The sequence below is a fragment of the Hordeum vulgare genome, chromosome 5H, assembly GCF_904849725.1.
Source record: "Hordeum vulgare subsp. vulgare chromosome 5H, MorexV3_pseudomolecules_assembly, whole genome shotgun sequence".
Lineage (NCBI taxonomy): Eukaryota > Viridiplantae > Streptophyta > Magnoliopsida > Poales > Poaceae > Hordeum > Hordeum vulgare.
The window spans coordinates 501718942-501726467 of NC_058522.1; positions in this window are offsets into that span (position 1 = coordinate 501718942).

A 7526-nucleotide genomic window follows, 5' to 3' on the forward strand; every position below is an offset into this window, starting at 1 on the left:
TTGCTTGGTGGTTTTAATTATCGTCATGTTCATAGGTGAGAGTTTGTATATATTTATTGTTATGAGAATAAAGAGCTCACTGAAGATTGTGCTCTCTATATCGGTATTTAAAAAAAGTTTTAGAATGTTGAAAGAAGAGTAGTACCCCTTCCATTATTGATTTTATGTTTGAAAAAAGGTTTGTTGATTTTATGTTGTCATGTTAATATATATTACAGTCCAAATTATATTAGGACAGTCTATGACCGATTGGCCGTGTTACCCCATTGATGATAGTGCCATTTTTAGAATGAGAAACACGAAGGCATGGAATCAATTAGGCGATCAGTGATGTGGTATTTTAATCTCATCTTATATATTTTATTATGTTAGTTTTTATTACATGTTATTTTATTATTATTTATATATGCTTGACATATCGTCGTATTGTTGTTTTTAAAAATTACTGTATCCCGTATCGTCGTATCAGTGTTGCCGTATCGGTGCTTTGTAGATGATGACGCCGTATATATCCATGGCTGAAGAATAAGCAAACTAAAAATATATTGTAGTTCCTCCGTAAACTAATATAAAAACATTTAAAACATTACTTTAGTATTCTAAACACTCTTATGTTAGTTTACAGAGGGAGTACATTGCATTTGAGATGGGTAGCAAGTACGTATATACAGAATACATATACACGCAAAAAAAGTAACATATGGAAGCTTTTCGTAGAATATTCTACACCACGTCGCCTTGTCACCATTTCCTATGATAAAAGAAATATCAAACTGTTAATTTATTAAGTCCATGCAAAACAAACTATTAATTAAGTATAGTATTTCTTTTTGTCTTCTAGAAACATTCCTGCCAGCTCTCCCTGTCCACTGATTATGATATTTGGCACTGTCCGATTAGTCATACAAGAGAGCTTATTTTACGAGGTGCAATAAGCCCAAAGGAAATTCTAGAGCATACAATTATACAATCAACTTCAATATTCCTTTCGTGTAGTGAGTCATAACTTAGAGCTCGTTTGAGGGTCAAGGATGTACAAAGACAAATTTTCAAAATTGTTATGCCTTGTTGTAGCAATGAAAAGCTAGAATTGTTTGGGAATATATCTGTTTGTACTGGCATTATATTGTTTACGAGGTGTCTTGAAAGACAACGTACATGAAGTCAATGCAAAGTTCTTATAATTTAAAGGGGGTCAATGCAAAGTTGTTTGGGGTGAAGTTATTGACTTACCGCCCATACTTTTCAAAGAGGGTCTTGCGTTTCGTTGCCTCAAGGCTCATAACATTGCCTTTATCTTGAACCTCATAATGTTTCCTTCATCACTCACACTAGAGCCTTGGAAATTTTGGTTTAACTAGGGTTATTGTTTGCATAGAATTCATGGTATTGGGTAACCTCATTGCCTTGACTCGATTGTTTGGAAATGTACTATGACTGTCTCCGATATTCGCACCTCCATGACAGTTCACATCAGATCTCTTAACGCTGCCTCCTTTTGGTTTGCTATGTGCTTCGATTATGATACATTTGCTTCAGGTTTTGCGTCTTTTTCCCCAATCCACTAGGTTGAACTGCAACTCACCTTGGAGTACTCTTGTTGCATTGACTCAAATTTTTGAAAATATTTTATGACCCACACCTCCCCGAATTCTGCACCGCAAGTACGGTTTGCATCGAGTCTTGCAATGTTACCTACTTCTGGATTGATGCCTGGTTCGAGCTTGAAACGCTTGCTTTCTGTTTTCCACATCTTTCCCCTCCCACTTCACAAGGCATAATGTTGAAGAACCCTCGTCGACTTGACTCAATTGTTTTGAAAGATACTATGACCCGCCTCTCGGATTTGGCGACTCAACTACGGCTCGCACTGGATCTCGTAATGCTACCTCCTTTTGTCTTGATATTAGTTTGAGCACGGTACATTTGCTTCCAACTTCCCGACTCGTTTTTCCCTCTCGGGCTAATTGTATCTTTGCATTGGAGAACCCTCTTTGCATTGGCTCAACTGCTTAGAAAGATATCACTACCCGCCAAACATGGTTTTCGTGCCTAGACTTCAGTTTGTATTGGGTCTCGCAACGCTGCCTACTTTAATCCGAATGTTTGGTTCGAACTTGAAACGCTTGCTTCCTGTTTCCCGTCTCCTTTTTCACACGACTCCACTGCTTGGAATGATATTATGGCGCACCTCTCAGGTTTTTACACCTAGACTAGTGTTTGCATTGGGTCTTGCAATGCTACGTGCTTTTGGCTCAATTTCTACTTCAAGATTGAAATGTCCGCTCCCCGTTTCCATGCCCCCACTCCACAAGACATTGCATCGTCGCCTTGGATAACCCTTGTTCCCTTGACTCGATTGTTTGGAAATATATTATGATCCGTCTCCTAGGTTTTCGTGCCTAGACTATGGTCTGCATTGGATCTCGTGATGCTACGTACTTTTGACTTGATATCAGGTTCGAGCTTGAAATGTCTGCTTCCTGTTTTCCATTAGGACTAAGTCGCGTTGGATAACCCGGCCTCGTGACGTTGACTCGATTGTAAGAAAGATATTAGTGACAACTTTCGGTTTTCGTGCACCAACTACTGTTTGAATTGGGTCTCACAACAACCTATTTTTTACTTGATGTCTCGTTTGAGCTTGATATGTTTGCTTCATGTTTACTAGCTCTTTTTTTCACTCCACTAGCCTAGTTGCAGTGTTGATCTCCCCTTTTCCTCCTGAACTTTGGATTTGCATCTCCAGCCTCTCTCTCACATGCATCTTTCGTTTAGTTCTATTCTTTAAGGTCTCCTTTTGATTTTGATTGCTCAAAATCTGCAAGCTTCAAATGTCATTTTAGTCGTTTGACGGTAAATCTATAATAATTAAATTGGCCTAATGGCTACTTTTGAACATTGTGGAATGTGTCATTCACCATGCCGTTGTGGAAAATTACTCTCCGTGTCACTGTAAGCTTTTCCTTTGCCTCGTTGATCAGGATCACGTGTCAAATACAACAAGTTGCGAAAAACAAATCCTAAATGAATGACATTCGGAGAAAATACAATAATTTGTTTAGAGGTAGTTAGAGGAGTGTAGAAGTGAGTGTCGTCTGGTTTCGGTGATTTCCTCCGATTGTCGTGAGGAAAGAGATAGACACATAGCTTGGATCGGTTTTGGGGCTACTACATGGTCTTTATGGACTTTTAGAAACAAAGCACGTTTTTTATGAAAGGTGTTGAGCTGGCGGACTAGCAATAGGAAGGCTAATGCTTTGCTCTTGGTTGCTTGCGAGGTGTTTGAGGTGTTCTAGGTGTTCTGTTGCGTCTTTGATCGGCATCCACTGGTGGCCTGGTTGTTGTTGTTTCCTGCCTTGTGTGTCGTCCAGATTCACGGTCTTCGTGGTTGGTTCATGTTTGATTGCGCTACATGCACTGTAATCTCACTTGCTAGCTCATTCGTTTCCTGTTTCTGCTGCTTTCCTTGGTTTGGCTGGTTTGTTGAACTTTTGACGGCCTCAGTCTAAGGTCATGCAAAATGCCTTTTGTCTAAGAAAAAGAACACATTGACTTGATGAGATCAAGATACGATTTGATGATCGGCTTTGTTAAGATACTTCTTTTAACCCTATGGACAAGTATTTTTTTTGTAGCTGCTTGTCACCGAATCATATCTAAATGTAGTAGTATATAATATGATCTCTGGTTGGGATTACAGCCCACTCACAGAACTGTTTGGCTATATACTGGGAGAGGTCTGGTTATTTCCAACGGCTAGCTTGAGCCTACGGGCGACCAGCTGATCGGCTGATTGGTGCATGGAGCTGGATCCAGCAGTCAGCAGGCAAGAACAGATTGACCTTGGTAAAAACCATTTTCACCTACGTCCTAGAAAGTCAAGTCTCTGGTGCCTGGTCCAAGCAAGGCAAATAGACAAGAGAAAAATGGCGGTACGCTGCACTGCAGACAGAGTTGCTTGGTCGCCCATACCACGTACACATCCTCGTAGCTACGTGTAAACCTCCGGTGAGACGACGACGACGACGACGACCCTTGTGTGACGCCGACGCCTGTGAAGCGAACGGATTGGTCAGGGAGTCAGTCAAACCACACGGGCCGCCATGGACGAAAGCGGTGCTGGTGACCCGCGCGGTTTGGGAATTTGGAACGGAGCGAAGCACGACTCTCGTCGAAGCGCGATGTCATGGTAATTTTGGGGGCGGAAGATTCCACGGATGGACGACGACGAGATCGGTCGACAGATCTCGTATAGTCCAAGGCTGGTTGCTGGGGTTGTTGCTATGTCTGGGTGCATGGAATTCATCCAGGAGAAAATTCAGTCCGACGACGATATGTAGCCCATGGTGCCCTGCAAAGATGAAGGAACGGTCGAACGGATCACCCGTTCAGAGCACGAGCACATCAGCAGTCGGTCGTTTCGAGCCAAGTCAGCTGGACAGAATAGTACGTAGTATGTCAGTGATATGAATAGGCACTGTACGGAGAGAGGCCTTGCCGAGTAGGTCTTGTAATATGGAAACATCTGAACGTGTTCGGGGAGGCGTCACGATCGGCATGGAATTCTATGCAGATCGACATGGCCATGCGAGAAGAGGGACGCCGCGTGCATGCGTACGCCGGTCGCCGGGGGAGAGCAGAATTGTTTGCCCTCTTGTCACAGCTGGAGGGGGCGCAGCGTAGAGGATGGTAGATTCAGCTCACTGCTTGTATTTACCTTGACCAGAACTGTTTGCCTTTTCGCAGTCACGTTCTTGGGGGTTGATTTGATCTCTTTGAGACGAGCTTGATGTGGTTTAGCGTACGTGCATTTTATGTGAGGAAAGGTACAAAATGAGCTGCCGCAAAAATGGATTCACAAGTGGACAGGAGACGTGAACCACTTGGAGAAAGATAGAACGGAGCCGCACACAATTTGTTTGGTAGTTTGACTTGCAAAGAAAGGACATAAAGAGAAAGGCAATGCTCAGGAATAGCGAGAGTATAAGCCTTTAATCTTGCATGCAGACTTGTATGAAATGTTTCTTTTCTGTTTTTTATTATATAGTACTATATTACTTGACAGAGATTTAGTTAAGTCTAGACGATTGAGACCTAACCACACCCACTTTACAATAGCTCTTCTGAACACATCTGCCCTGTGCCCCAGTGTTGACTTTGGGGCCGTAGTACTCCCTTCATTTTTTTAGTCTGTATAAAAAGTTTGATCAAAGTCAAGCTTTGTAAAGTTTAATTAATTTTATATTAAGAAATATCAACATTCACAACATAATTTTAGTATAGTAGATATCAACATTTTTTATATAAATTTGATCAAACTTTATATTGTTTGATTTTGATCAAATCTTATACGCGGTGTGGAGTTTGAACACGCCCCCACATGCAGTTCTCTTGGCTTTAGAAAAAAGACAGTCCACTCTGCTGCACCAGGCAAGTAGTAGTGCTCTGATGTCCATTGTTTACCAGTGTGCCGTACTTTTTCAGTGAACTAGCAAACCAACGGAGGACAAAGCGCACCACTTCAGAGTTCAGACAGCTAGTTGCCTCTTGGCTCACTAGCTGTACCCCATCTCAAATGCTACGCGTAAACCTCCTGGGAGACGACGACGACGACGGCGACGGCCACGAGGCTAGCTAGCCGACGCTGACGCCTGCCAAGTGAACAGTTGGTTGGGTCAATCGGGCCATACGTCCGGGCTGGAATGGAACGGCTCAGTTCACGGACGCCCGCGCGCGGTGCACCAGCGTCTTGACCGGGGCACGCCTCACTGGACTGACTGGCTGGTACCAACCGAGGTTTGAAATGGCCCGCGAGCCTCGACATCGCTCAAGGTCATGGCAATTCTGCGGACGGAGCCGGAGCTAATCTAGATGAGCATTCAGTACGGCGTCGGCGTCGTCGTCGTCGGTGTAAAAAATGGAGAACGAAGACAGAGATCTGGTTTAAGAGAAACGCGTGTGCAAGCACTGCTGGTGCTGGTGCTATATGGCTCCTGCCATCGGTGTGGCGCCAATGCCATGAGATCTTGAGTCTTGACTTGGCGTCGTTCGGGGTCGCGCAGCCAGAGCCAGGCAGCCAACCTCTGGTCGCTGCCGTTTCTCTCTCGTTCTGCTGTGGATCGATCGCCTCCTCGACTTCCTCGTCGCTTTCAGCTCGTACGTACGCCCGCTGGCTGCTGGAGAAGCCAGCCAAGTCAGCTGGAACAGAATGTAAGCAGCATTATTGCATTAATTAAGCACTCGTAGTACCATAGCATGGGATGGGAGTGAGACAGTACTGATATGAAAACACATGAATGCATCCAACACGTTCGGGCAGAATGGGAGGGGATTGATAGAATCCTCGGATTTGCTAGGCTAGATAAGTCCGGTAGTGATGATAGGGATTACCTTTGCCTGCACTTGAGGTGCTTCAGCCGGCGACCATCGGTGAGGTGTTGACAACAGCGGCGACAGAGGAAGGTGTGGTGGCGGCGGTGCTTTTCATGAACGCTGCGCTAACACTAGATCGGAAGGGATGTCATTGGGGTGTCTCGCGGCGCGATGACCCTCGTACCGTGTGCCCCGGCCCCGACCTCTTTATTTATAGCGCAGGTCACATGAGCCCACCAACCATAATGGGTTGGGCTCCCCCGATCAGGGCGCATGGATCAAGGGTCCCGTGGGCCGTTGGGCTCACACGGAAGAGATCAACCTAACAGGGATGACTAAGAACCCATATGATGCGAAAACACGCAGAAACACATCTGTCCGACGGGCGCCTTCTTCGATTTTCGCCGAGGATGGTGAGGACGTATTCATGATGTCACGTGGCGGCATGCAATAACAGATCATCATGTATGTCATGCTCACTCTAGACGAGCGGTTGAGACTAATTGAGGAGATCCAAATTAGACCGGAAGCTCGGATTACAACCGACCTGCCTCCTCCCTCGTTAAAGCCGGCGAAGGGGGAGAAGATGTCGTAAGAGGGCAAAAGCAAGCCTGATCCAATGCCTCTAGCTGCAGGCTTCGCCATGCCGCCTTGCTCGCGAAGTTCCGGCAGTCAAAGTCAAGGAGGCGGTGGAGCAGCAAGCCAACCTCGACTTCATCTAATCGAAGGCGAACGTGAAGGCCAACAATCGCTTCCTCCGCAAGGCGGCAATGGGAATCAACGAGGCCTTGGCGTTCGAGGAGAACAAAGAGGCACAACTGCTTTGCCCTGTCATCAATGACCACGAGGCTCGCGGCTCTAGTATGAACTTCATCAATATCTTCAATGACGAGTACGAGTAGTGTAGTTGATAGTAGTCCCTAGATAGATCATGTGGTTGCATTTTTTTTCTAGAAATAAAAATCTAACATCATAGTATGACTATGGAAGATGAAATGTATTGTATGATCGGTCATCGTTTGTCGACGTGACCGGACACATCTGCGGACATTTTCAAGGTTCAAATTTGCGTGATTGAAGATGCTCTAATTGTCACTTTGCGGTTGTCGTACTAGGTGGAACTTGAACCCGCCTCCACGGTTCACTTTGCT